The sequence below is a fragment of the Myxine glutinosa genome, chromosome 5 (assembly GCF_964187855.1).
Source record: "Myxine glutinosa chromosome 5, kmMyxGlut1.1, whole genome shotgun sequence".
In the NCBI taxonomy this organism is placed as follows: Eukaryota; Metazoa; Chordata; class Myxini; order Myxiniformes; family Myxinidae; genus Myxine; species Myxine glutinosa.
Window position 1 is genome coordinate 19,477,558 of NC_136265.1, and position 20,676 is coordinate 19,498,233.

A 20,676-nucleotide genomic window follows, 5' to 3' on the forward strand; every position below is an offset into this window, starting at 1 on the left:
TGCGTAGTGCATATCATCAGGTCCCCATCTCTAGGGCTGATCCGTCTATACAGCCTTTGAATCGGGTCAACGGTTGTACCAGTTCACTCGACTCCCTTTTGGGGTAACTAACGGGTTCTCTTGTTTTCAGAGGGCTAAGGATGACCTCGTTATGAAGGAGAACTTGACCGATGTCTTTGTCTATCTGGACAATCTGACGGTTTGTGGGTATGACCAGGGGCATCACGACGCTAATCTGAAACGCTTCCTCGAGGTCGCGCAGAAATATCGCCTAACCATGAATGAGGCTAAGTGTCGTTACTCTCTACGCACGGTAGATCTTCTGGGGTACACCGTGACCCATGGCTCTGTTTCTCCGGATAAGGAGCGTCTGCGACCTTTGCTCGATATGGCTCCGCCCTAGCGATCGGGCTTCACTGAAACGCGCTCTCGGGCTGTTCGCCCACTATTCGAAGTGGGTGCAAAATTTCTCCGTGAAGCTCCGCCCCCTCGTGGCCTGCGACACGTTCCCCATGGGCCCAGCCGCCATCGAGGGCCTTAAAGCCGACATCGCGGGCGCCGCTGTAGCGACAATTGACGAGAGTGCATCTTTCGTCTTGGAAAGTGATGCCTCGGATCATGCGATCGCGGCGACTCTCTCCCAAGGGGGACGCCCTGTGGCTTTCTTTTCGCGGACTCTCACCTCCGCTGAGCGGAGGCATTCGTCTGTTGAAAAGGAAGCATACGCGATCGTCGAATCGATTCGGCGATGGCGGCCGTACCTGCTCGGGTGGTGTTTCCAAATCGTCACGGACCAACAAAGCGTTGCATTCATGTACGACACCTTACATGCTCAACGCATTAAGAATGAGAAAATCACTCGCTGGCGTATCGAACTCGCAGACTTCTGCTACACCATCAAATACCGCCCGGGGAAGGATAACCTGGTCGCCGACGCCTTATCAAGGCCGGCCACTTGCGCGGGGGTTGTCACTTTGGAGGGGCTGCGCGCTTTACACGGCACTATGTGTCATCCCGGGGTAGCGCGTTTCGCGCATTTTGTGCGCAGTGGTAATCTGCCGTACTCGATTGAGGACATCCGCCGGATCTGCCGTGATTGCATCATCTGTGCGGAGCTCAAACCGCGTTTTTACATCCCTCCTATGGGGACGCTGGTTAGGGCTACTAGACCGTGGGAGCGTTTGGCGATGGACTTCAAGGGGCCGCTGCCGGTGTCGAGTAACTCTCGTTATCTGCTCACTATCGTTGATGAGTATTCGCGATTCCCCTTTGCTTATACGTGCGGGGATATGTCGGCTGCCACGGTTATACGGTGCCTACAGAATTTGTTTTCTATGTTTGGGTATCCGGCCTACGTGCATACCGATCGGGGTGCGGTGTTCCTGTCTCAGGAGGTGAGGGGCTATTTGCTCCAGAATAATGTCGCTTCGAGCTACACCACCCCGTACCGGCCCCAGGCGAATGGGCAGATCGAATGCTTTAATGGGATTATATGGAGGGCCGTCATGCTAAGCCTCAGGAGCCTCGGCCGGGGCCTCGATAAATGGGCGTGGTCGCTTCCTGCGGCTCTAAACTCGATCCGGGCTCTTAGTGCAGGCATTTTACGCAAAAAAAGGGGTCAACCTCACACTAATTGCAACAGAAGCAAACTCAACTGATTTGTGTATCCTCAATATGTCCTGAATGAGGGAAAAAAAAGTGTTAAGGAATTGCATGGGTGGAAAGTTTTGAAAAATGCATAAATATGATCCTACCCAAAAACCGATTTTTAGCCCTTTCTGCTAGATTTGTCTATGCTGTATTTTTTTCCTTGAAGCAAAAAAACATCTATATAATAATAGCGTCCGCTGATTGGACAGTCGAAGGCGACAGCAAGCCGTCCGCTGATTGGACAGTCGAAGGTGACAGCAAGCCGTCCGCTGATTGGACATTCGAAGGCGACAGCAAGCCGTCCACCGAGTGGACAATCCTGAGCATGCATTTGTGCCGGTGTCATCGATCGCGGTGTACGCTATACTAACCTCATCAGGTGGGTTTTCCATAATTTCCTCCAGCTATAATAGTTAGCTAGCTATTTATTACATTATGTTACATTGTACATATTCTGCTAACTAGTTTAAACACGCCGCGCACGCCACAACTACAGTGCTCTTTTCTGAGTTATGAACCTTCTAACATCCTCTGCACATCCCTGACTAGGATCCAGTTCCAAACATGCACGTTTTCAACCGTGCGTATTTTTTTTCCACTTTCAGGAAATGGAGGCATATGAACAGTGTGTCATTTGCAAGCAGTCTGTGGACGGAGGAGGGTCGTCAGTATCAACACTTGGAGAGAAGGGAAGTTCATCTATCAACCAGGCCAGTAAAAAAAGGGGAGACAATATTCATGCTGTACCTGGTGATAAGATACACAAAGACTGTCGCTGGACATACATTAATCCACAACAGATAGCCAAGGACACCAGGCAACAAGAGTCAAACAAGTACAAGCAGTGAGAGTCCTACACTAAGATCGACTACAGGGAGGTTCTCTTACAGTACTGATTGCCTGTTTTGTGGCACACCAGCTCAGTTTGGAAAAAAGAGAAAGAAGCCAAGTGAAGTCAGTCAGTGTTTTCCAAGTCAGGACAATTGAATTCAAGGACACGCTTTTGGCAACATGTCGTGCACGAGGTGATGACTGGTCAGAGACTGTGAAGGCATGGATTCTGCATGTGCATGACCTACATGCAGCAGATGCAGTCTACCACCAGACTTGCAGTGTGAATTTTCGCACATACAAGCAGATACCAGTAGCGTATCAGACAAACACAGAAGACTCCAAGAGGAGGAAGGCTGGTCGGCCTGTCGTTGATGAGAGGACAGCAGCATTCTTGGAGGTTGTGAAGTATATAGAAGAAAATGATGACGAGCAGATCACCATAAATGATCTAATTGACCTCATGCAGCAGAAGCTTGCACACAGTGAACATGAACCATACGGTTACACCCATATGAAGAGGAGTCTGCAAAAACACTTCGGTGAGAAGATAATATACACCAAGATCAATGGGAAACCAAACGTGGTTACCATCAGGACAACAGCCAGGGTGGTGCTGCAAGACTACTATGAGACACAGCAGAAACAAACAAACACAGAAGATCAAGAGAAGATCAAGCTTGTGCAGGCAGCTGCAAAGCTCATCAAACAAGATATCAAAGACATTGGGTTATCCTATGAGTCTTACCCAGCTCTTGATGACATAGAATCGCAAGAGGCTGGCGTCAGATTTCTTCCAGATACTCTTCGCGTGCTCCTGGAAGAACTATTTGCCGGGACCAAAACTCAAGCCAAAGTGGCGGCAATTGGACAAGCAATGATGCAGGCAACTAGACCAAGAGTCATGTTAGCACCGCTTCAGTTTGGGGTGGGCGTGCAACTATATCACCACTTTGCATCGCGGTTCCTCATTGATACTCTTCATCACCTTGGGTTTTGTTGCGCATACCAGGAGGTGCACCAGTTTGAACGAAATGCAGCCAAATTCCATGGAACAAACATTCCTGACCTATCGACAGAGTTTGTCCAATATGTAGCTGACAATGTCGACCATAACATCCGCACGCTTGATGGCCTTGGTACATTCCATGGTATAGGAATGATTGCAGCCATAACCCCTGGAATTAGATCAAGGCAGCCAATCCCCAGGATCAAGGCTACTTCCTTGGATGTGGCAATGGTTGGAAGGGTACAAGTACGGTACCACAAAGACGAAAGGCACAATTTGATGGCACTGACCTACCAGAAGCTTGTCAACCTTCAGGTCCAGAACAGCTGTGAAAATCTTGATGTCCTGTGGAAAGCATCTGTCCTCTTTGGGTCTCCCAGACCTGCATGGTCAGGAATGATGCAGTTCGTGCATTATGGGGACCACCCTGGCAAAGCAACTGTTATGCTTCTGCCGATGATCGATCTGAATCCCAGTGATAGCACATGCATATTCTCGACCCTAACATTTGTTAGTGAGCATGCACGATGCCACAATGTCACCCCAATAATCACGTTTGATCAGCCACTCTGATGGAAGGCTCTCATGATTATCAACTCTGAGCCAATGGAAAGTGATCTGAGACGAATAGTCTTGCGTTTGGGTGGCTTCCATGCAGAAATGAGCTTCCTCGGTTGCATCGGACACTTGATGGCCTCATCTGGGCTACAAGAACTGCTGGAGTTGATCTATGCCCCAAATGCAGTAATCCACATGTGTGGCAAAGCTGTTGCGCGAGCAGTTCGTGCACACTCAATTGTTGATGCAGCCCTCAATGCACTGATGCTATCAAACGTGTTCGATTTCCATCTACCACAGCAATCTGGAACTCCAGACAACAGTAAGGATGGAGAGTCAGTCAGCCGAAGCAGCTGCAGCTGCAAGGCCACCGGATCATCAGATAACAGATGGAAGCAGAGATGCGGACCTGGAGGGAGCTTATAAGATCTATGAGAAGCTGATAAATGGGGCTATATCTGCTGAAGAAGTTTGTCAGTCTGAAGTTCTAGTGAGAATCAAAGACCGCCTTCAAAAGCACATCGAGTCCACCAAGAAGTCCTCTAGAACTTCAGCTCTCTGGGTTCAGTACATGGACATGCTGGACATCCTACGAAAATACATCAGAGCAGAACGCACTGGAAACTGGGCCTTACATCTGCAGGCTATCCAGGACATGCTACCCTATCTGGCAGCATCAGGACACAATCTTTACTCCAAATCTGCCAGGGTGTACCTTCAGCAGATGCACAACCTCAAGACTGAACACCCAGAAGTCCAACAACGTTTCGAGGAAGGGTTCCACGTGATTCAGCAAAGCGATCGCCTATGGGCAGGTCTCTCACCTGACCTGGTCATTGAGCAGGTTCTGATGAGAAGTTTAAAAACCAGTGGTGGGCTCACACGAGGGCGAGGGATGACGGAGCAACAGCGTCTGTTGTGGCTATCGATGCCCGCCTGTGCAGAAGTAAACCAGGCAATGGAGGGACTCACGGGGGTCAACTACAACACTGGAGAGCAGAACAAAGACATGACCAAAGCAAGGCAATCCCGTGACTGGAAGGACACACTGACAGTTCTCAGTTATCTACAGGAGCACAATCCATTCAGCAATGACCCTAGTTTCCGGAATATTGCCACTGGGGAGAATGCCCTTTCCACCGTCAACGTTGATACAGCACAGTCCGTTGGCACTGCGATACTGAAGTCCATGGATGGACTAACACCTGCTGAGTTCACCTTCAAGAGGAAGGATCAAGCTGTCACTCTCGGCATGAAGTCTTCTGTAAGGATCGATGGAGATCAAATTCAAGTTGATCCACAGCTTCTCTTCCAGAGACTGGTCATAGTGGCACAGAACAGTGATGAACTTGAGTCAGCCCTCAAATATGAGCTATGTAGCTATCCCCCAGCCCTATTTGATTCCTCTCTACTGCTTCGAGAAGCAAAGAAGCCAGCCCTCGCCGACGCCATCTGGGGTCTTATCGGGCCTCATGTTCCAGCAGATAATGTAGTTGATGGCTGCCAGTATGTCTTGGATGGTGGAGCACTTCTTCAACGCATCCCATGGTCCCATGGATCTACTTATAAAGACATATGCCACCAGTATACGGAGTATGTAACGAAGAAGTATGGCAAGGCTGTAGTGGTGTTTGATTGGTATGAAAGTAACAACACAAAGGACATGACACACCACAGATGGTCAAAAGGGAAGATTGGTGCCACTGTGACATTTACAGCCGACATGATTGTCACAATGCAGAAGGAACAGTTCCTGGCCAACAGGCAGAACAAGCAGCAATTTCTTTCCATGTTAAGTGAAGAACTGCAGAAGGCAAACTGAGACATACCATGCCTCAGGAGATGCTGACCTGCTGATTGTGCAGAAAGCTGTGCAGTGTGCTACCACCAACAATACTGTGCTAATGGGGGATGATAGACCTCTTAGTCCTTCTCTGCTACCATGCAAGCCTGGACTCCCATGACCTGTTCTTTTGTTCTGAGTCAAGGAAGACAACAAAGAAGCCTCGCATTTGGAACATCAAGGCTACAAAACAACTACTTGGCCCAGACATATGTAAGCACATCTTGTTCTTACATGCAGTTCTTGGATGTGACACTACATCTCGCCTCCACAGGATCGGGAAGGGAGCTTCCCTCAAGAAATTCAAAGAAAGCGACATATTCCGAGAGCAAGCCGAGGTGTTCTATGCACATTCAGCCTCTACAGATGATGTGGCAGAAGCAGGAGAGAAAGCGATAGTGATTCTCTACAATGGAACATCAACTGACACCCTGGACTCCCTCCGATATCATCGGTTCTGTGAGAAGGTGGCATCTAGCTCTACTTACGTTCAGCCACAGGTCTTACCACCAACATCAGGAGCAGCAAAGTTTCACAGCCTGCGTGTCTACTTGCAAGTACAAGAATGGAAGGGATCTACATCTGGTACATTTACATTTTACTGTGTGCCCTGATTGCTGCTATGTTTATTCTTGTATTTTAGTATATTAATTTCAGTTAATATATTAAGTTCAATTACTGTGATGTTCTGTGTATCTTGTGTATTATTTTCACTACCTTCTGTATCATTGCTGCTGTGACAAAACCAAATTCCCTGTCTTATCTTACAGATGGACCTCGTCCTACAGAGTGGGGATGGCAGAAGTGTGTCGAGGGGTTTGTGCCAGTTCAGACAACCCTACCCCCTGCTCCTGAAAAGCTTCTGCGGGTCATCAAGTGCAACTGCCAGGCTGACTGCAGCACCCCGAGATGCACATGCAAAAAGAACAATATCGAGTGCACTCCGGCATGTGGAAACTGCAGGGATCCAGCTGCACTAACTCAATACAGATGCCCTGTGACGACGATGATGACATTGTGTAGTGTTATATGTATTCTGTACACATATTTAATTGGTTCAATCGTTTGATCAACAGTTGATCAGTTATGTGATGATGTGATCACAATAAATTCTCATCACTGATACTCTGTATGTGTTTTTTTTGCTTCAAGGAAAAAAAATACAGCAGAGTCAAATTTAGCAGAAAGGGCTAAAAATCGGTTTTTGGGAAGGATCATATTTATGCATTTTTCAAAACTTTCCACCCATGCAATTCCTTAACACTTTTTTTTCCTCATTCAGGACATATTGAGGATACACAAATCAGTTGTTTGCTTCTGTTGCAATTAGTGTGAGGTCAAGTCACATTATTACTGGACTATCTCCTATGTACCGCCACCAACCAGACTCCTCGTGAAAGACTGTTCCACCACCCTAGAAGCTCGGGTAGTATCCAATCTTTACCCAGCTGGCTCGCTGAGCCGGGGCCGGCCTATCTCAAACGAGCGGTTCGCGCTAGCAAGTACGACCCCCTTGTTGATAAGGTGCGGGTACTCCAGGCTAATCCCGAGCATGCTCGTGTGATAACGGCTGACGGACACGAGTCTACTGTCTCCGTACGCCATCTCGCCCCTTGCGGGGACGACAGGGATATCGACGAACCAATCTACGAGTCTATGGACTCTACCGAAGCTTCCTCTATGGAACTACTGCCGTCGCTTCCGTCGTCGCCTACTCCCTTGCCTGATGGCCCTGGGGTGCCCCCTCCGACACCCACCTCCGGCAGCTATTCCGACGCGGGGGACTCCGGGCTTGGGGACGCCGTACCCGGTAGTCTCCGAACACGAACTGGCAGGGTAGTTCGCCGCCCCGACCGCTACGGGTGGACCGACTGACGTGGATTGACGTACCCCATTCGATTATTGCTGACGCTTGCTTGCGACCTGCCTAGCAGCAGTATAGTTTTAATGGCGGGGAGAATGTAGTGAAATTATACTGAAGGTGAACCCGGGAGTGCTCGCTTATCCCTCTAAAAGGGGCGTCTATAAGACCCGGGACAACCGCGGCGCAAGGACACTCCAGCGACACTTACTGCGACATATAGTCCTGTAGTTTGAATGGTATGTACGCCCCTATATGCTGCGCTTGTTTTGTTTTGCCTATTGATACTGTTATACTTCGATTGCCCATGTAATACTCCGATTCTGATGTCTCTTGCATGAATGTATTTTACAGGATGTGACCACAGATCTAAATGATATTAAACCTACCCAAGTGTCGTGGAAGTGGTTTGGGACTCAAGACTCCAATGATCGGAAACAGGTTTTACAAAAGGTCATGACTTTATTAACTAGTTGTTCACTTCATTCAAATACTAATAACTACCGTTAACTCAATGGACCAGATAACTCTATCCGCATAGTCCCTCTTTCTCAGCCGATGTTCCTCCGCAGCGCCGTACTCGTTCATTCCATCGGGCAGGGCTTCTGAGGACAAGTGTGTTGACTCAAAGTTTGCTCTGGTTTATATGGATAAATTGGAGTTAATCCCCTGTGCGCTAAAAGTTAATCCTCCGTGCGCTGAAGCTCCTTGGTCATCCACAATCGCCCTGCTGGCACCAACTCGCTCCCCTCCTGCTGTGAGTTCCATTTACACAGTAGGAGGGTGCTCTAGCCCAGGGCTGTACAGGAGGTGGACAATGGACTCCCAGCTTTAACAGAGCGAGATACATTCCTAACATTCTTACGACCACCTATTGGTTCACTCACCAATCTCATAACTAGTTACATAGTATAAAGATTTATTCTACCATACCAAGGTACAAGTCGTGTCTGAGTTTGATTTTCACGACAGCGGGCATTTTGTTTTTTACAATTTGAAGGTTAAGACTCCAAAATTGAACCGGTTAAACAGCATTTTTGAATTCAGCACCCTCGAATTATCCTAAAAAACTTGTTTAACCACTTTTAACACGAAATGCTTCCAACATTTTATATAAGCACAAATTCTCAAATTTTTACTTGTATATGAGAGCATGTTTAAGAGTACGTTTAAGGCCTTGAAGCGAGCATTAGGCAAAAATGGCGTAATTAGAAATGCAGATTTACTCTCATATACTTCCTGGCAATTTAAGTTAACTTGAGAATCACCATGAGGGTATGGAAGGAGTGGCAAAACGCACCAGATCTACATACATAATAAATAGAAACCCACTAATTAATTTTGTACTGTGGTATACAACCCAAACATAAAACATGATGGATGGTTCAATATAATAATCATCGATCAATTCAATCCACATTACCCAGAGTGGAATACATGTGGGAACCATAGCTCAGATACACATATTGCACACATTCACAGACTGTCTTTTCCATGATCAATGGTTGGAGGGATGGATGGATGGATGGATGAGGAGGAGGGATGGATAATCTCGAAGGAAGGATGGATGAGGGGAAGGAAGGATGGATGAGTGGGAGGGGAAAGAGGAATGGATCATCTCGAAGGAGGGAAGGATGAGTGTAAGGAGCGATGGATGAGTGGGAGGAGGGATGGAGGAGGGATGGAGAAGGAGAAAGAGGGATGGAGGAGGGGAAAAGGGGATAGATAATCTCGAAGGAAGGATGGATGAGGGGAAGGAGGGATGGATGAGTGGAAGGAGGTATGGATGAGTGGAAGGTGGGATGGATGAGTGGAAGGAGGAATGGATGAGGAGAAAGAGGGATGGATGAGGAGAAAGAGGGATGGATGAGGAGAAAGAGCGATGGAGGAGGAGAAAGAGGGATGGAGGAGGAGAAAGAGGGATGGAGGAGGAGAAAGAGGGATGGAGGAGGAGAAAGAGGGATGGAGGCGGAGAAAGAGGGATGGAGGCGGAGAAAGAGGGATGGAGGAGGACAAAGAGGGATGGAGGAGGACAAAGAGGGATGGAGGAGGACAAAGAGGGATGGAGGAGGACAAAGAGGGATGGAGGAGGAGAAAGAGGGATGGAGGAGGAGAAAGAGGGATGGAGGAGGAGAAAGTGGGATGGAGGAGGAGAAAGTGGGATGGAGGAGGAGAAAGAGGGATGGAGGAGGAGAAAGGGGTGGAGGAGGAGAAAGAGGGGTGGAGGAGGAGAAAGAGGGGTGGAGGAGGAGAAAGAGGGATGGAGGAGGAGAAAGAGGGGTGGAGGAGGAGAAAGAGGGATGGAGGAGGAGAAAGAGGGATGGAGGAGGAGAAAGAGGGATGGAGGAGGAGAAAGAGGGATGGAGGAGGAGAAAGAGGGATGGAGGAGGAGAAAGAGGGATGGAGGAGGAGAAAGAGGGATGGAGGAGGAGAAAGAGGGATGGAGGAGGAGAAAGAGGGATGGAGGAGGAGAAAGAGGGATGGAGGAGGAGAAAGAGGGATGGAGGAGGAGAAAGAGGGGTGGAGGAGGAGAAAGAGGGATGGAGGAGGAGAAAGAGGGATGGAGGAGGAGAAAGAGGGATGGAGGAGGAGAAAGAGGGATGGAGGAGGAGAAAGAGGGATGGAGGAGGAGAAAGAGGGATGGAGGAGGAGAAAGAGGGATGGAGGAGGAGAAAGAGGGATGAAGGAGGCGAAAGAGGGATGGAGGAGGAGAAAGAGGGATGGAGGAGGAGAAAGAGGGATGGAGGAGGAGAAAGAGGGATGGAGGAGGAGAAAGAGGGATGGAGGAGGAGAAAGAGGGATGGAGGAGGAGAAAGAGGGATGGAGGAGGAGAAAGAGGGATGGAGGAGGAGAAAGAGGGATGGAGGAGGAGAAAGAGGGATGGAGGAGGAGAAAGAGGGATGGAGGAGGAGAAAGAAGGATGGAGGAGGAGAAAGAGGGATGGAGGAGGAGAAAGAAGGATGGAGGAGGAGAAAGAAGGATGGAGGAGGAGAAAGAAGGATGGAGGAGGAGAAAGAGGGATGGAGGAGGAGAAAGAGGGATGGAGGAGGAGAAAGAGGGGTGGAGGAGGAGAAAGAGGGATGGAGGAGGAGAAAGAGGGGTGGAGGAGGAGAAAGAGGGGTGGAGGAGGAGAAAGAGGGGTGGAGGAGGAGAAAGAGGGATGGAGGAGGAGAAAGAGGGATGGAGGAGGAGAAAGAGGGATGGAGGAGGAGAAAGAGGGGTGGAGGAGGAGAAAGAGGGGTGGAGGAGGAGAAAGAGGGGTGGAGGAGGAGAAAGAGGGATGGAGGAGGAGAAAGAGGGATGGAGGAGGAGAAAGAGGGATGGAGGAGGAGAAAGAGGGATGGAGGAGGAGAAAGAGGGATGGAGGAGGAGAAAGAGGGATGGAGGAGGAGAAAGAGGGATGGAGGAGGAGAAAGAGGGATGGAGGAGGAGAAAGAGGGATGGAGGAGGAGAAAGAGGGATGGATAATCGAGAAGGAATCATTTCGTTGGTTGCTGAACCTAATACAAGATGACCTGGATCAAGCTCCGACGATTAGCAATGCGCTGAATGTCCTCCAACAATAATAATTGTCCGTGACCCATTGATTCTATCCAAGTGCATCATTTCAATTGGATGTTGTAGATATGGGCGGAGTTTCACAGGCCAATCAGCTGTTTAGACGCACACAACGAAACGGCTGTTTGGACATGCGTTTTGCTGTGTGCATACAAAGATGTTTTTGTCAGCCTTTAAGGGTTAATATCGCTGATCTCCATACTAACCACTGATACTACTGTCGTGGAAGTGTGTTTGGGACTCGAGACTCCAATGACCGGAAACAGGTTTACAAAAGATCAAGACTTTATTAACTACTAGTTCACTTGTTTCAATATAATAAGGAACTACAATACCATAACGAATTTAGTAATTCAAGTCGTTGGTTCTTCCTCATTGGCCGGTGCTCTCCTGGCGCTGCTTTCCCATTGCATACTCGTTCGTCCGTCGGGCAGATGTTCTCGTGGCAAGTCCTCCTGACTCAAAGTTTGCTCTTGCTTATATGGGCAAATTGGAGTTAATCCTCCGTGCGCTGAATGTTAATCCTCCGTGCGCTGAAGCTCCTTGGTCATCCACAACCGCCTCCCTGCTGGGGAGGTTCTTCACCCTCTTTGCATCCCGATGTCCAAAAACAAATAGTGCGGGCTTGGGAATGTGTGTTAGCCCGGGGTCGTAATAAAGGTGGACAAAAGGACTCCCAGCTTCGACAGAGCGAGATACATTCCTGACATTCTTACAACCACCTGCTAGTACCTGCTTCCAACCAATGAGTTATACTGAGTTACAATCAATGAGTTACATTTCCACAATTCCCTCATCTTTTTGTTTTTGTTTATATTAACCATTAATCTAAACATCAATAAAAGTAAACAATCAATCACTACAAGTAAACATCAATACAAGTATAAGTAAATAATCAATCACTACAAGTAAATATCAATACAAGTATAAGTAAATAATCAATCACTACAAGTAAATATCAATACAAGTATAAGTAAATATCAATACAAGTATAAGTAAATATCAATACAAGTACTCAAACCACAACTTTGGTAATTACATTCCCTTGGGCATACACCGTCATCCTGCAAGAATCACAAAACATTTCGTTGGTCATTGACTCCTTCCATATTGTTCAATCTATTGCATTTGCATCACAAATATCTTTTCAAAACAACACTTCACCATCACCAAGATACAACAATTTCACTTCATTTTCAAGTTTTGTAAAGCATCTGCAACATCTGGCAAAAACGTTTGCCTCCACACAAATGTTGACTCTTTGTTTGAAAGGAAGGGCTGATCACTTGTGTTTGAATCCAGGTATGAAACATTTTCTGTCTTCATAACACCTGCACTACTTCGTGTAGGATTTCGCTGTTGTGGTAACAGTGCGGAGTCATAGACTGACCCTGCTCTCCATGTAGCATTCTTGCCACTTTTGCTGTAAACCATAATAATTTCTGAACAAGGCCTTCGCCCAGTTGTAGTCGACTTGCCTCTTCCCTCATTATGAGTGGGCAGCAAGTATTGGTGTGACGTTGATTGGCCAGCAAGATGTGGAACAGGGATGCCGGATGCATCCACAATGATGTTGGGACCATGGTGTTCAGGTCATCCATGGTCCATACCATGAGCAACCAGCGGAATTGTGCACAGCTGTTGTGAAAAGGCACAGCCATTTGTTTGCAGCTCCATGCTGGCTCCCCGCAAGTTGGTGAAGTAATAACATATGTTCCCGCATTTCACAGAGGTTGCAGGTAAAATGTCGTTGTCCTGCAACTTCTGATGTGATGAATGTTCCAAGCCTTCGAACAAGAGTAAGTGATCGCCTTTCTTTCATATGTTGCAGTGTGATCCAGGCAGATGGTCACATAAATTTCCTTGGTGAAGGTAAGCATCCATCTCCAAGTTACACGGGAGAATGTCTTCATCATTCTTTGAGAAAGAGGGTGTATGCCACGATTAACTTCATTTTTTAGCCACAAATTTTCTTTCTTTCTTCTTCCCAATTCCGTTAGCAATCCCTCCAAAATGTGATCTCGTCTTATCCTTATGCTCAGTCATATCTGAATCTGCTTTCCGCACACACTGAATCAGATAGGGTACATCTTACCATGAAATCAGCATAATCATGTATATCTTCCGACAGTTTCACATTCAACAATTTGTTGTTTTTCCTTAACACAAAAAGTTATATTCATTTATATGCGTCACACAAATAATATTCAATCAGGTATGTATTTTATTACTAAACTAAGAATAGCATTGTATATGATTACAATCACAAACGGGAATACCTAATTCCCAACAACAATTTTCCCAAACCAACAAATTAAGCATAATGTATAATTACCATAATTCCTCTCCACTTTTTCTTTTCCCTCTTTTTTTTTTTTTTTTTTTTTTTTTTTTCCTAACAGTGTGTCACTCGTGGTGATATGAGTTCATTGATATTGTAATTGACACAACTCATAACATTGTCGTTATGCCATTATCTTAATTCTACTGTTTATGTCGCCATAAAAGTCTTCCTTTTTTGGTTCCACATTTCTTTCCTCATTTGTCACTTCATGTGTTATCATCGTGTTGTTGGTTACCTTATTCAAACACACCGTCACTAAGGCTTTCAAGCAAGCCACCACTAAAACAATTGCCAATATAACTACTAAACCAACAAACAAGTCTGCTACTCCTTGTATATATTCATATCTATGACATAGTTATATGTCGATGACATTTAACATTATATACCAAACTAACAAGCTTCCTAAAAGGTAAATAAAGAAAATCCCTTAATATGTAACATAATCAGATTATTTGTCTTACCCTGATCCCCCTATCTCCCGGGGTTGAACTAAATCCCCTGATCATGAGTGTAGTTGTGATACATTATCACTCATGTTGTATTAATATCAGTAGGTAATTGTATGTCATGTAGGCAAATAAATGTCACTATTCCAAGTAGGAATATCACATGTTGAAAATGTAATGTTTATCAATGCAAGGGGTGTTAAAATGTAATTCAAATGACTGTAAATCATGACTATCATTTTTCTACCACTGAATGTTCTGCTGGGCTGCTAGGTGCAGCCTCATTTTCTGTGGGATCGTCCACCTTAGCCCCATGTGCTTGCTTGCAATGAGAGGCATGAATCCAACTTTCTATTTTGGGTCCATATTTGTTTCTATTCTTATCAATCTCCTATGGTTTATCAATTCGTTCCAAGATACCGCAACCAAAGGTTTTAACCAAAGCTCTACCAAACTATTTCCAATTTGAACAAAAATGCCAGTGAAACAATGATTTGAAGGATTAACTTCAAGGGGTCAATAAATTTATTCTATAGCCAGATCTAATTTTCCCATCCAATAGTTTGCCTTGCCACATGTCATATTATAACACCTTAATAAACCTTCGAAAAAATGTTTCCCATCTCAACAAATTTCCTTTTTACAAATAGCCATGTGTAACTTACGTATTTAACTACAATTTCCTCTCAATTTGTTTGGCCTAACTGGCCGCAAAAGTGGCTGCCAGCATGCAGTACCGTTTTTTATCTACCAAGGAAGTGTTCCACACAAGACCTCTACCAAAATGTTGTTTGTAAAAACAAATCTGGGATTTCTGATTACATGGATGCACACTCTCAGGACATTTTCAGGCTGCTGTTAACAATCCACTACGATGACTTAATTCCTTTACCCACAATCAAATAATTAGTACAAATTGAGGATATTATCCTTATCACATTCTTTTATAGATTCATTATGTTGGATCTAATTTTTTCCAATAATTTTCCACTGCTGTAAGGCGGAACAATAGCTCTCATAAGTCTTAGTAATATCGTACTTAATTTGCCCAGCAGAGAATAATTTATTTACTATCCTTTCTCATCTGTTAACCAGTGACTTTGTTTAAACTCCAGAACTGAAAACCCACAATAGTTCAAACCAGCAAAATTTTCTTTACTCTTTTCCCATATCATCTATGCCTAAAACACATCCATACATACAGCACAATTTATATGCTGATAAAATTCAAGTTTATATATATAAAATCCATGAGCAGAGTATTCTGGGAAGTCAGTGTAAGACCTCTCCCAAATTTGGATGATTTTGTACTTCCTCATTTCCTTTTATGAAGCTCATATCCATAAATAGATGTTATTCTCATATACATTCTATCAAAAATGGAATCCCAAAATTACTCACAATTTTACTATTAATTAATGGCTGCTCATAACCCAGCACATCAAATTTTTATATTCCATTTCCCTTGACAAAAGAGATAATGCTCATAATCAAATTATATTTCTATTTTATTTTACGGATTCTCTGGATATTCAATCCCATCCACATATCCCAATCCCATCCACATATAACTATCCATTTCCAGACAGGCACACTGTCGGTGTCAACAATCTTGTAAGATTGATACACAAAAACACACACACACATGCATTATGCATATTTGTTTGCGTTGGAACCATTATTTACAGATCAGATGGGTGTCAATTTTATTTCAATTTCATAAAATTTGTCAATCAAATTCAAAATGCTTATAGACAAATAAACCAAAAGTCCATTCTTAGAAAACCCTTATGATGTCACATTGAAATTACCCTTTCTGCCTTCACAATAATCTATCCAAATTTTGACTACACACCCATTTGCATGTCAGTCGACCATTGACCTATCAATCGTGCGGAACAATAGTCCGAAATTCCCACCTGATCATCATGTGACTCTTGTTACTTGGTTTGCCAAAAATTGCAACGCAATTGTTCCAAACTTTGTAAATTTAAAATTGCTGTGCCCAAAATAGAAGATCCAATTTTGGCATTTGATCAATTAATTATTAATTTGTTAACAAGCAAAAATAAAAAATGAATCATTCTTGCTCTGAAAACTTTTCAGACACAAGAATCATCGACAGTTATTCATGTTTGTCCAGTAATCGAATCTGTTGAGGCCAATCATCATTTGGGATTTGCAGCAATGAAGGCCTAATCATTGTCTGAGGTATCGGTCAGCACTGGTACCCTTGATCTTGGTTTACCCTATTAACTTGTCTTCCTTTTGGTATACGGACATCCTCTTTTCCAATGTCCCATCCGTCCACATTTGAAACACCGGTTTCTGTCGTTGTCTGATCTGTGCACCTGTGCACTTGTATTGCTGGGCTGCATCTCTACATCCCTGAGTTGCCACTGCAATCTCTCGTTATCTCCTGAAACACGAAAAAATTCTCTGTACCGTCCTTTTTGGGGAGACAACTGGAAATCTGATGGGACAACTGTCACTTTCGTTCCTAATTTCGAGGGCAGTTGTGCATTTGTCTCCTCCACTGTATCCTGTATCCTTTTTATTTTAAGTTCTAGATCCGTTATCCGTTCTTGCTGTTCCCGTTGTCTGGATTCACCATCCCAAAGATGGAATGCAAGCCAGTCTACCGTTAGATTCTGTCTCTTCCTGGCTTTCAATCTTTGTTCCAATCTTTCCAATCGACTTCGCTCGAATGTACCATCTCTTGGAAACTCCTCATCATGTCCCTTTGTCCACAAATACCAATTCTCGACCTGTCTTATAGCTTCGGCACCATAACGGTCGTACATATGATGTGTACAAGTACCTTTTTGTGGAATTTCTGGTTGTCCTTGTGTATTCTTGCAGGCTCCATTTCCCATTCTGCCTTTTATCAAAGTAGCGTTGGATGTGTTGTAGCTTGTTCCAGGTTCCTCTAAAGCTTCACTCGTACCTCCAGGAAGGATCTCTCCACCTGTTCACACGGTGATTTCCAGAGAATCTCCCTCAGCTGTGGCTTTTGCACAATCCAATCTCACAGATCAGTATTTGCAGATGAGCCGGAGGGTCAGTATGAAATGGGTGAATCCTCAGGTGTCCGCTCTGTTTGACGGGGAAATCACACAATGGTAACCGCACATATATATCTGTATATAAACTCACCACCTTGCTCAATTTTCCCAGGTTGTCTCCACATTGATAATATCTCGCAAATATATCAAAGCTTCTTTCTTGAGACCGCATTTTCATCAATCAAACAATCAATATATTCAATTCAATTTATTCAGTTCAATTTATGCAATTAAATTCAATCAATTAGATTCAATCAATTAACAATTCAATCAATTATTCAATTTCAATTAATTCATCAATATTCATCAATAAATCAAATTAATCATTTTGAATGACTCCTTGCATAAGCCCTTTCCCCAATGATGTCAGGACAGGTCCATCCATTGACTGAGATCGACTCATCGGTCGTCACCTCTGGTTCGTACCTCATGTCAATTGATGAATCACCGTCCTGTCCTAGGGTCATATCTGACATATTTCCCCATTTTGCCTGGTCTCCACAAATTTTCTTTGCAACCACTAAAGGCAACTCATCCTTCATTCGTGAGACAGCCAAAATGGATGGCAGATATTAAAGTTCATTGGAAAAAATATCTCATCATTTTTTTTTTTCTTTAATAGTACCCAAAATCTCTTGGCAATTTAAATTTCGTAAAACTACTGAAATAAGACTGTAAAATTCCTTCAATCATGCTAAATTTTGAAGCTCCATTGCTTGTAACACCCAATTTATCCCATAGGGCTTGAAAGTTCTTTCCCAAGTTCATGCAATCATTCTGCATTTGAACCCTATGATATCATTCATAATAATCATCATGATTTTATAGTCATGGTCATATCATAATCATCTATTTAAAACGAACATTTCCTTTATCACCACAATTATGTGGTATAATCAACAATAGAATAAAACTGTACATAGCAACAGGCTACCTCATGGCCACTCAGTATACCTATTGACAATAAGTCATAACAATATCGAATAATCATTGAACAATTCAAAAATCGCTTCCACTGCTCCAGCCGCAGCATTCGTCATTTTGTTTGCTCATCCGCATGACCAAAACGAAATAAAGGGAGCTCAACCATTACACAGCGCTTTTAATGGCGCATGCCATAGAAACTCAACGCAATTTCGACTCAGCCAGAAAACGAGCAAATTTTGCAGGATGTTAACTGGAATTAGTCGTGAAAATATATCCAAAATACACAAAAAATACACATCCACAAATAAACAACAAACCCAAACAAACCCAAGGTCGACCCTCTTACACAGTAAATTACATCATTTCAGCATCGTATTGATTGCTGAAATATTCCAGGGTTTATACATACCTTAAAAGAGGTATGCGTGGTGTTGCCCCCTCCCACGTTTATTCCAGGGTTTATACACACCTTAAAAGAGGTATGCGTGGTGTTGCCCCCTCCCACTTTTAATTCCTCATTAAATTACTTATTAAATTACTTATTAAATTACTTATTAAATTACTCATTAAATTACTCATTAAATTATTCGTTAAATTACTCATTAAATTACTCATTAAATTACTCATTAACTTATTCGTTAAATTACTCATTAAATTACTCATTAACTTAACTTACATAGTTTCAGCATTGTATTGATTGCTGAAATATTCCAGGGTTTATACACACCTTAAAAGAGGTATGCGTGGTGTTGCCCCCTCCCACTTTTAATTACTCATTACATCGTTTCCATTAAAAAAAACATCGCTTCTACTGCTCCAGCCGCAGCATTTGTCACTTTGTTTGCTCATCCGCATGACCAAACCGAAATAAAAGGAGCTCAACCATTACACAGCGCTTTTAATGGCGCATGCCATAGAAACTCAACGCAATTTCGACTCGGCCAGCAAACGAGCAAATTTTGCAGGATGTTAACTGGAATTAGTCGTGAAAATATATCCAAAATACACAAGAAATACACAAAAATACACTCCCACACAAATAAACAACATTTATTCCGTTCAACAGAACAAACATTTCCTCTATCATGACACGCATGTCTTCAAAATTATATGACCAAGAGAAAAAGTAAAATTAATTAAAACTGCGGGCAGTGATGATCCGGGGACCATACCGCTCCATCCTGATTGGACGAGTGCGTGCTAGAGTCGTTAACGACAGTCCAGATCCGATTGTTCAAAATTTCAACTCAATCGATCGAAAAATGAACGCAGGGATGCATTTTAAAGGTGTGGTGTTACTAACTGAGTTGCCACGAATATGGCCACGAAATTGCCAATATGGCCATCACAAAATATTTTCCTTAATCAATTGGCTCATAGCATAACCAATCTGCAAGTATTTCATCCGAAGATGTATCTCTCAGGAATTTTAATTAAATAAGTCATTTATAAATCAACGAGTTAATTTATTAAATGATTAATCAATAAATCAATATTTTCCTTGACAGCCACATCACTTGGTCAGTGTCATGTCCAAATATCAGCTTCCTTACTCAAAAGGTGCCTGAGTTAATGTAATGTAATTACTGTAATAAGATTACTGCAATTACTGTAATGATTACTGTAATTACTGTAATTACCGGAACTGTAATTACTGTAATTACCTCAGGTAATTACTGTAATGTAATTACTGTAATGTAATAAGAAATGTAATTAATTAAATAAGTACTTCATTAATCGTTAATAATGAAATAATTCCTGAATTCTCATTCGATTCACTTGACATTCGAATGTCCCCAAAACGTTGGAGCAAAACGTTGCAACAACGAAAGTGAAACGTTGTGGCGACGTTGTGGAAACGTTAGCAAAACCCAACATTTCAACAACAAGTTCCAACAACAAGTTCCAACAGCAAGTTCCAACAACAAGTTCCAACAACAAGTTCCAACAACAAGTTCCAACAGCAAGTTCCAACAAGTTCCCACAACAAGTTCCAACAGCAAGTTCCAACAACAAGTTCCAACAACAAGTTCCAACAGGTTCCAACAGCAAGTTCCAACAACAAGTTCCAACAAGTTCCAACAACAAGTTCCAACAGCAAGTTCCAACAAGTTCCCACAACAAGTTCCAACAGCAAGTTCCAACAACAAGTTCCAACAACAAGTTCCAACAGGTTCCAACAGCAAGTTCCAACAACAAGTTCCAACAAGTTCCAACAGCAAGTTCCAACAGCAAGTTCCAACAACAAGTTCCAACAAGTTCCAACAACAAGTTCCAACAGCAAGTTCCAACAACAAGTTCCAACAACAAGTTCCAACAGCAAGTTCCAACAAGTTACCACAACAAGTTCCAACAGCAAGTTCCAACAACAAGTTCCAACAACAAGTTCCAACAACAAGTTCCAACAGCAAGTTCCAACAACAAGTTCCAACAACAAGTTCCAACAACAAGTTCCAACAGCAAGTTCCAACAAGTTCCCACAACAAGTTCCAACAGCAAGTTCCAACAACAAGTTCCAACAACAAGTTCCAACAGGTTCCAACAGCAAGTTCCAACAACAAGTTCCAACAAGTTCCAACAG

The 20,676-nt window shown here is 43.7% G+C and overlaps 1 long non-coding RNA gene across 1 annotated transcript; it reads left to right on the top strand.

Moving 5' to 3' along the window:
* The first annotated feature begins 1,841 nt into the window (after nt 1–1,841).
* On the top strand, nt 1,842–6,774 carry LOC144891998 (uncharacterized). Its single transcript, XR_013623321.1, has 3 exons — nt 1,842–2,029; nt 2,256–2,360; nt 6,662–6,774. It is a non-coding gene; the product is annotated as an uncharacterized LOC144891998 (long non-coding RNA).
* The last annotated feature ends 13,902 nt before the right edge of the window (nt 6,775–20,676 follow it).